The sequence below is a fragment of the Sinocyclocheilus grahami genome, unplaced genomic scaffold (genome assembly GCF_001515645.1).
Source record: "Sinocyclocheilus grahami isolate Dianchi unplaced genomic scaffold, SAMN03320097.WGS_v1.1 scaffold508.1, whole genome shotgun sequence".
NCBI lineage: Eukaryota > Metazoa > Chordata > Actinopteri > Cypriniformes > Cyprinidae > Sinocyclocheilus > Sinocyclocheilus grahami.
The window spans coordinates 122,389-132,816 of record NW_015505687.1 but is presented as its reverse complement, the minus strand read 5'-3'; the positions used below and the strand labels follow the sequence as shown (position 1 = coordinate 132,816).

Here is a 10,428-nt window from a genome sequence, read left to right as displayed (position 1 = left end):
AACTTTATAACTTTCAAATAACTTTCATACAGGTTTGCAATTAAATGAAGGTGAATAAATGATGACAGAATTTATATTTTTGAACAACTGCACTTCTGCAGCATGCAAGACGTGATCAATGAATGTATCTATTTGTACAGAACAAATAACTTACAAGCCATTGGCTCCATAGAGTATGTAAAATCTAACCAAAAAACGGCTACAATGAAATGTGTATCACATTGAAGGACCCTCAGTATCTTAAAATGTATTATAAAAAATATGGATTGTACTGGTAAACCTTCTGTTCTGGCATAATTTGACTTAATATGGCAGCAAATTTAAAATGTTATAACTCAGAGGCTGAGTTTACACTTGGCATTAACATGCGACCTGTATCCGGATGTTGTCCACATACACATTGAAAAGACAAGTGTAAACGCACTTCTGATCATAATGTTATCCGATCAGTGTGTCCTGGTCTAGAGGTAGTTGAGGATGCATTGTGATCGGATCTGTGTAATGTAAACACAATCCAGCCAACGTGTCTGCATTCGCATGTCGACGTCACGCAAAACCGCGCCCCCTCTCTCCCGAACTGTTAGAAGGATACAGAACAACAGCGCAAAAACAGAACCTGAAACTGGTGATCGCATGTTAATGCCAGGTGTAAACGCAGCTAGAGTGTGCAGCAGATACAAGGTTTTTGGAAGGTTGTAGAAACTATATCTAAACCAATATTCATAATAAAAGCTGCCCACACCACCTATTCATACCCATGCATCTTTCCCTAACAAGAAAGATGTTATATACAATTATAATTAGGGTGTTCTCCGATCAGGATTTTTGAGACCAATCACAGAAAGCAGTATCTGCCGATACAATCACAGATAACAATCTTTTTAAAACCTTATTTTTATCATGTAGAATTATTTATAGTAATACTCCAATCAGGAATTTTAGACATTTGTTCAGGGCCTAAATTTCATTTTTGGTAATGGGGGGAATTCCCCTCTTATGACTCTTGTGAGAGGGGATTTTTTTAATTCGAGGGGTAGAGGATAGCATTTTTTTAGACACTTTTCAAAAATATATATTTATCTCACCTTAAATGTTCGATCATGCAGTGCATTTTTGTTTTTACATTCATGCAATTGTTGCACAATAGCTTACGCACATCAGAAAATGTTGCTCAAGCAAGTGGCAAAACATTTAAAATACTTTCCTTACGTTATCACAAACATTCTGAATTAAAACTTACCTCTGACAGAAACAGTCTTACCACTTAAAACTTACCACTGACAGAAACAAAAGGACAGCAAAAATAGTGTGCGATTGCAGTACAGCAAAAATAGACTCGGTGTGGAAACAATCTTTGCACTGCTGCAGACGCACCGCTACTGGAGCTCACTGCCGGACCGCAACCGTGTGCAGTGTGAACGCTTTAATCCGTTAATATAAGCGTGGAAAAAATACGCACCGCATACACACTGCAAACGGAGTAATGAGAACCTGGCATTATGTGTACGCACTGCGAGTGTGCATGAGTGCACAGTCTCCAGGAGAGCGCGCGGGTGCTGAATGGTTTAAACACTGGCAAGAATTAAAAAGAAATGCAATTTATAAACTTTAGTGATGATGCAACACTGCCTCGGTTGTGCAAGTGACAATTCCTTTCAACTGTGCAGCTCGCTTATAGACAGACGCGATGTGTGGTGATTTGAAGCCATTTGCGCATTTTGAGAGGAAAAGAGAGAGCGCGCACGTGGTGATTCACTCACGCTGTTTGTGAAATTATGTCCCACAGAAGGTTTTCAAATTACTTTAAGAGTTATTTAATGAAGAAATATGAATTGCACCTCACCTTCAGCATAATTATTTCACCCGTGCCGGACTGAGACGGTGCCGCTGCATGTCGCGTCATTAGATTGAGAGAGTTTTTTTGATATCTGCCTTTTTAGAGACCGCCGATCAAACATCCCAAAGCACTTCACATGCTCAGCTGACAGCAGGTCATACTGTGCCTAGCAACATGGAATGGACAATTGCTTATGCTTTGCCCCATTGAATTTACCAGGTAGGTTTTGGTCAGAGTTGGATGGGTGCACTTTGAACTTATGCAATAGCTTAAATGCAAGTAATTAATCACAGAACATTGTCGAATATACATTTAGATGAGTTCAACATTGACCTTCAGTCAAGACAAGGCAATGTTTGGCATCTGCACCATCAGAAAACCCATTGACCATCTGTAAGTTTCACACAGAAGTCAGCGCTGTTTGTTTTGCTCTCGAATCAAAATCAGTTGACAACCTCAAAAATGAAATGTGAATGGTAACTTACTTTGGTGAGGTGCTTATCCAGTATAATTTTAATGTACAATATTGACATGTGAGGTCATTGCAGGGCCATAGGAACAATCTGGTATTTTTGTTTAGCTGCTATTGAAACCCTTACGGGATGCACTTCATGGCCAAAGAAAGTTTTTGTATTCTCTGGCAATTTCTTTGCTTTCATTGGCTCAGTTCACAAACTGTGCCATGGGGTAGTAGGTACGTTATGTGATTTTGGGCCTGAACGATTGACATTTGTTGATAGGTGAGCACTTTGTGGGATCACCGCTTACTGCTTCAATACTGGTTTAGTGTCAAAGCTCTCAGATGGCAAAGGATTCTATTTGTTATTTACTTAATCTAGTTTCCGCTAACTGTCATACTCGCGCTCACGAGAGAGTGGCGTTCCAGCGGATGACGTAGGACCTTCCGCACAACCTACAACCTTCCACAAAACAAGGATATATAAGTCAAGAGGAGACTGGTTTTCCTTTGCTGTAAACAAAACTTGGTTCTCACGAGACTAGTAGGGCTGGGTAAAAAATATCTATCTCTATATTAATCGATTCTCATTTTTACGGAACGATATCGATTCCTAAATCCCAAGAATCGATTAGTCTAGCCTGTTTTCCGTTAATGGACAGAACATTGAAGGGGTCTTCCCATCCAATATATAGCAATAAGCATTGTGCTTTGGTACTTTTAATATGAAACAAAGTCTCAGATTTCAAATTCTGTCATTGTATTGCAGTATTTAAATAATAAATGCCGTTTTGGCACTGTTGTGAATGTGAAGTGACAGATCACTGTAGTGCCTTTTAGTTCACAGTGCGAGGCGCACATGAACTGATCATCTCCTCCACATTAATACCAGTTTCGGCACAAAATAAACATGACTAAACATCCAAAGGTAAGTTAAAAGAAAGAGTACAACTTTACAATCCATATCCTGTCTCATGTAATCGCTCAATCAGTGTTTCAGCCGTGCAAAGACGCCAATATAACGGCTTGTAAACAATGTCACTTAACGTCACATTTACCTCAGAAAAAAAACACTTTCGGTGACCAAAAACTCATTAGTCAGATAAAAAAAACTGTAGTGAGGGGCATTTGCTTAATATATGCTCCATATAATTCATTATTTTTTACTGTTCTTCAGTGTTTAATTTATGTTTGAATAAATCCATCAAGTTTTTATGAGAGCCACCATTTAAATGTTTGTTTAAAAAGAATTGAAGTAGAAATATTAATGTAACTAACTTTATTATTGTAAAAACTTCATTATTTTTTAACCTTCAGTATTATAGTAATGTTGTTCCTAAATCCCAAGAATCGATTAGTCTAGCCTGTTTTCCGTTAATGGACAGAACATTGAAGGGGTCTTCCCATCCAATATATAGCAATAAGCATTGTGCTTTGGTACTTTTAATATGAAACAAAGTCTCAGATTTCAAATTCTGTCATTGTATTGCAGTATTTAAATAATAAATGCCGTTTTGGCACTGTTGTGAATGTGAAGTGACAGATCACTGTAGTGCCTTTTAGTTCACAGTGCGAGGCGCACATGAACTGATCATCTCCTCCACATTAATACCAGTTTCGGCACAAAATAAACATGACTAAACATCCAAAGGTAAGTTAAAAGAAAGAGTACAACTTTACAATCCATATCCTGTCTCATGTAATCGCTCAATCAGTGTTTCAGCCGTGCAAAGACGCCAATATAACGGCTTGTAAACAATGTCACTTAACGTCACATTTACCTCAGAAAAAAAACACTTTCGGTGACCAAAAACTCATTAGTCAGATAAAAAAAACTGTAGTGAGGGGCATTTGCTTAATATATGCTCCATATAATTCATTATTTTTTACTGTTCTTCAGTGTTTAATTTATGTTTGAATAAATCCATCAAGTTTTTATGAGAGCCACCATTTAAATGTTTGTTTAAAAAGAATTGAAGTAGAAATATTAATGTAACTAACTTTATTATTGTAAAAACTTCATTATTTTTTAACCTTCAGTATTATAGTAATGTTGTACCAACTGACTCATGTATATTTTACAGCATTAGTTGAGTTTTTTTTTTCCCTTGAGAAAATTTGGCATGTACTGTACCTGATATATATCCAATGTTATCGATATCGAATCGGTAATCGAATCGAATTGCAAGCTTGTGAATGAGATTCGAATCGAATCGTGAAATTTGTGCCAAAACCCAACCCAGCCCTAAAGACTAGCATATTCTCACCGGAGCTTCCAGCAGATGATGTAGGTGTAGCGTAAGCTCTGGTGAGTAGTGACGAACGCAGAAGCGCAAAGCAGAGAGCAAAACAAAACACAGGTCACGAATGAGAAGAACCAATGATTGTGTTTTCCAGTCAGGCTACCAAAATAGGGCGGTGATGCATTTTGGTAGTCCGACTGGTAAACACAATAGCCCAGGGATGTCAGGCTAGCGATTTTGCGAACCCTGATCTTGCCTCTGTATAATGCATGTTAATGTAGTGTTTACAGCGGTAACCAGGGAAATGCTGTATTGCTGATGTTCTATAAGTGTCATAAGTGTGCCATAAGTGAATTTGCGCTCATTCGGTCCATCTGCTGATTTTGTTTCCTTCAGATATGTTTTATGTAGTATATTTTAACAAAGCTAAAGTCAGACCATTCTGGTTTTGTTTCATATTTCGAAATTAAACTGTCTAATTTAAATCAGCTGCATGTATGCTCATGTTGCATGTATGCAGCATCTTTGTTTGGATCGTGATTAAAATGCAGTGGTTGCCTTTTAAATGGAAAGAGCACAGACAAAGACTTGGTTTGCTTATATCAAGATATTTCTTTTATTTGTATTTATTTGATTTGGGATTTGTTTAAAAATATTTAATTTGTTATTTGACATTTCAACTTCACAAATAAATGTGCAGCATTTTGTCAGAGAAATTATAAAAGTACACCTTTTCATTTATAATTGGTCTTTAAATCTCATTTTGTTAAAAAAAAATCATGAGAAAATCGTATCGTGAAATCAGTATTGTTTATTTTATTGAAATCAGAAGTGTTCATTTCTTTTCCCAAACTTTTGCACGGTAGTTTAACTAATGACCTATGCCCTTATCTACCTGTTTAAGTAATTGTTAAAGGTCAGTTTTGTAATAAAGCATTTTCCAAGAGTAATAGCATTGCATCTGATTGTCATGCATAGGGCTGGGTGATAAAACAATAACAATAATAATCGCAATATAATTTTCCTCAATAAAATGATAAGAGTTAGATAAATGTTCAATATAAAGTGGATGCGCCAAAAGTGGAACAAAACATTTGAATGGCACCACACGGAACATTTATCCAATCAGCTCAAAGTTCAAATGGCTGAGCAGCGTGAGCTCACTAAAGCAGATGCGTTTACTCGCTGATAAGTCTTGGTCATGTGACCATTATACAGCGCTGTGAGATCCAGTGTGAATCGCCATCATTTACCACAGATTTACTGTAGTAATATTAACTGCACCATGATATTGTGGCAGAAATGTGGGATATTGATATCGAATTGTATTATATTATTTATGTAGACATGTATTAAAGGAGTAATGGAATATAATTACAGTATTTTTTGTGATTTAAACTATAGTATTTTCACATTTATATTAAATGTATTTAGACTATTGTTTTTCATACAGATACCCAGAAACCATGTAGTTGAATTTTTTGGATGTTGCATGGTTTTAACTGTGGTTATCATAATCTAAATGTATGCTACTATGGAAGACCAAAAGAAAAAAAGTAATATTATTAGTATTGCTGCCTGCACTGCAACACACACCTCTGCATGATTTGAAACAATCACTCTTCAGAACATGCAGAAACTAAGAAATTAAAACATTTTTCTATTAAGATGTGACCTGTCCTGGCAAAATGAGTCACAATGAGCAAATTTTCAAAAATTAGTTATTTTTATGTTCACATTCTCCATTAAAAAACCTTCAAAATGATGTATGATTTGATTCAGACGAAAAATGACTGAGCTACACCTGTTTGATGTCGATAGTCAGCAAAGTCAATTTTGAGAAAAATCGATTTAAAGGTTTCATATGATGCGATTTCAATTTTTCCTTTCTCTTTGGAGTGTTACAAGCTCTTGGTGTATAAAGAAGATCTGTAAAGTTGCAAAGACTAAAGTCTCAAATCCAAAGAGATATTCTTTATAAAAGTTAAGAGTCAGCCACGCCTGCCTAAAATGGCTCGTTCCAACACGCATCCACATGTCTACGTCACAATGTAGGAAGATTTGCATAACGTCGCCCAAATGTTCACGCAAAGAAAGAAGGCGTGTAGTATTGTTGTTGCCGCCGCTGCCATGTCGTGAAGGCGCTGTGTGTTTCCTTGTGAAAGTGAAACTACTTAGTTTGGCCTTCCAAAAGAGGACGATATCCGCTTCGTCATGCCTAGAGCTGATCTGTGCTGGTCGCTGAGGAAATACATCAATTTCGCGCTGTCGATCGCCGGATCGGCTTTCACCGTGGACGAAGTGGAGTCCAGCCCGGGGTAGTCACATGTGGTTGCCGCAAGCCCGCCCGCCACCGCTCACTCTAGGCCGCCGGCCTCTGCTCACTCGAGCCCGCCGTGTGTGACGCTGTGTTTCGTTGTGAAAGCAAAAACTACTTTGTTTGGCCTTCAAAAAGAGGGCATGACTAGAAATCAGTGGTTAAGTTGCATTTACAACACTGTTCCAGAACAGTTCAACCCAAATATTCAGATGTGTGCAGCACATTTTATGGAGGACTGTTTCCTGATCCTGGTAGAGTAGACTACAATGCCGGTTGTTCTGACTCACAGACTGTAAGTGCGTTTTTTTATATTTAAAGATTTTGCCACTGACGATTCAAACGCGAGTTTTGTGCAGAGTAGCACTTGTTGTTTGTCATTTCTCCGATCACAAATGCAGACATGGTTTTATGTTTACGCGGCGCGATGCAGCGCAACACGTAAAAAGACAATATAAGTCATTATAATCCATAATTATGTCCCCACTGGATGCAACAAATGCATAGTTTATAATGGGTTTTAATGTTTTTGTCTCGTCGGTCCGGCCGGGACAGGGCATCATCACAATATGGTAAGGGGCGTAACATTTCCGTCACACGCTTGAGGTATTCGGCCAATCACAACGCTCTGGATAGCTGGCCAATCAGCACACCTCGCTTTTCAGACCGATGAGCTTTGTAAAAATCGACGTGTTTCATAAAGGCGGGGCATTGAAGAGAAACAATAATGTACAGTATGTGGAAAGTAATGTGTTTTTTGAACCTTAAACCGCATAAACACATTGCATTACACCAAATACACAAAATAATGTTCTTTTTAGCAACATCATATGACCCCTTTAAAGTTTTCTGAAGGCTCCGAAACAAAATCACACGGCAACATTGCATCTTTTCCTCCAGTTCTTTTCTTAACAATTACTATATGAATAATCACAGTATGGCTATTTTTATTCTATCTTTGTTATTATAAATAAGAACAGATGCAAAAAAAAAAAAAACAGTAGAACAATTATAAGAAACAAATGAAGAGTTTGGTTCCAAAATGCTATAAATCCATTTTGATTAATTGTGAGTAAAAAGTAAAAATGTGTTTTCTTTACCAAGAAAGTGGCAAGATGAAAACCACTATTTTCTGTTTCAAACTTTCACATAACATCTTTAGGTTATAATAACATTAAAAAATTCAAATCCAGATTTTGATTTTCAAAGATTTATTATAACATTTTATTATTTTTTCCCCCCAAAATGCAATAAATCCATTGAATCAATATAAAAGTTATTTTTCCTATTGAAACTGTTGAAAATACACAACATAAGTTGATCCACATATGACAGCCTCTGAACTTGGTCAATACTAATCTTATATGCAGGCACTGAACTAAAAATACATTCAATCAGTCATCGCTCCAAAAAGAATTCAACGGGTCATAGTTGATAAGCAGTTAAATGTGTTGGTTTACACACAAAGACAAGTGCAAGCTTCTAATAAGTCCAATAATAAAATGATTAACTTACTTAGCATGTTAAATTTGATTTACAGAACTTTTGTGCTGTTTTCTAACAGTTTGGACTTGAATAAAGAGAGAGAACTTGCACTTAACCTTTTCACAGGCATTTTGTTTTCATAGTTAGGCAGATATCGTGATGTATCATTATAGAATTGTCTAGCAATATATCGATTATCACAGAATCGCTTTATTGTGATTCATATCGTATCATGAGGTACCCTGCGATTCCCACCCCTAATAAAAAATTATGACGAAATTTATGCCGCGTCTTTAAGATGAGACAGGACTATAATGTTATTTGAGGACTACCGGAAATTCAAAATCCATCCTATAGGCTACTGTCTTGTAATCGGATAAGGGGCGTTTGCATATTTAGTCTCAGTATGGCAGCCGCAGTGGATGGATAGGCTACCAAAATGCAAACTAGCGATCTGAAACAATGGCCTCAGCACCCGAAGGGGATAAGGTGACCAGACGTCCCATTTTTCCCGGGAGTCACAATTCGTTGTCGATTAACTTAAAGTTTTATTGTGATTCATATCGTATCATGAGGTACCCTGCGATTCCCACCCCTAATAAAAAATTATGACGAAATTTATGCCGCGTCTTTAAGATGAGACAGGACTATAATGTTATTTGAGGACTACCGGAAATTCAAAATCCATCCTATAGGCTACTGTCTTGTAATCGGATAAGGGGCGTTTGCATATTTAGTCTCAGTATGGCAGCCGCAGTGGATGGATAGGCTACCAAAATGCAAACTAGCGATCTGAAACAATGGCCTCAGCACCCGAAGGGGATAAGGTGACCAGACGTCCCATTTTTCCCGGGAGTCACAATTCGTTGTCGATTAACTTAAAGTTAGTGAGGCGGGATAGGCGGAATCGCGCTGATAGAAGTGCTCTCTCTCGCACACGCTCCACTTCTTCATTTCTCATATACAGCGCGTGATCAGTTCTCAGTGCTCAAATACACACACAGCAGTCCAAATATCTATCATGTAGAGTATATCACGTAAATACAGACACTTATGGATTAAGTGAACGCATGTCAGTATTACATGCATGCCTTCCATCTTAAAGGGACAGCATTCCTAATTAAGTACCTATCCGTGTCTTTAAAGGGGTCGTATGATGTTGCTAAAAAGAACATTATTTGGTGTAATGAAATATTTATGTGGTTTAAGGTTCAAAAAACATTATTTTCCACATTCTGTACATTATTGTTTCTCCTCAATGCCCCGCCTTTCTGAAACGCGTCGATTTTTACAAAGCTCATCGGTCTGAAAAGCGAGGTGTGCTCTGATTGGCCAGCTATCCAGTGCGTTGTGATTGGCCGAATACCTCAAGCGTGTGACGGAAATGTTACGCCCCTTACCATATTGTGATGCCCTGCCAGAGCGACGAGACAAAAACATTAAAACCCATTATAAACGAGGCATTTGTTGCATCCAGTGGGGACATAATTACGGATTATAATGACTTATACTGTCTTTTTACCCATTGCATCGTGCCGCATAAACATAAAACCATGTCTGCATTTGTGATCGGAGAAATTACAAATTACAAATGGTACTCTACACTGCTCGAAACTTTTTAAACGTTTGAATCGTCAGTGGCAAATTCTATAAATATAAAACACGTACTTACAGTCTGAGAGTCAGAACAGCCGGCATTGTAGTCTACTCTACCAGGATCAGGAAACAGTCCTCCATAAAATGCGCTGGACATCTGAATATTTGGGTTGAACTGTTCTGGAACAGTGTTGTAAATGCAACTTAACCACTGATTTCTAGTCATGCCCTCTTTTGGAAGGCCAAACAAAGTAGTTTTTGCTTTCACAACGAAACACAGCGTCACACACGGCGGGCTCGAGTGAGCAGAGACCGGCTTGGGTGAGCGGTGGCGGGCGGGCTTGCGGCAACCACATGTGACGACCCCGGGCTGGACTCCGCTTCGTCCACGGTGAAAGCCGATCCGGCGATCCACAGCGCGAAGTTGATGTATTTCCTCAGCGACCAGCACGGATCAGCTCTAGGGATATCGTCCTCTTTTGGAAGACCAAAC

The 10,428-nt window shown here is 38.1% G+C and overlaps 1 long non-coding RNA gene across 1 annotated transcript in view; it reads left to right on the top strand.

The window, feature by feature from the left end:
* The first annotated feature begins 302 nt into the window (after positions 1 to 302).
* LOC107554597 (uncharacterized) overlaps positions 303 to 10,428 on the top strand; it is a 12,828-nt gene continuing 2,702 nt past the window's right edge. The window contains exons 1-2 of the long non-coding RNA XR_001605072.1: positions 303 to 579; positions 3,135 to 3,140. This is a non-coding gene — a long non-coding RNA (uncharacterized lncRNA). The remainder of the gene's footprint in view (positions 580 to 3,134; positions 3,141 to 10,428) is intronic.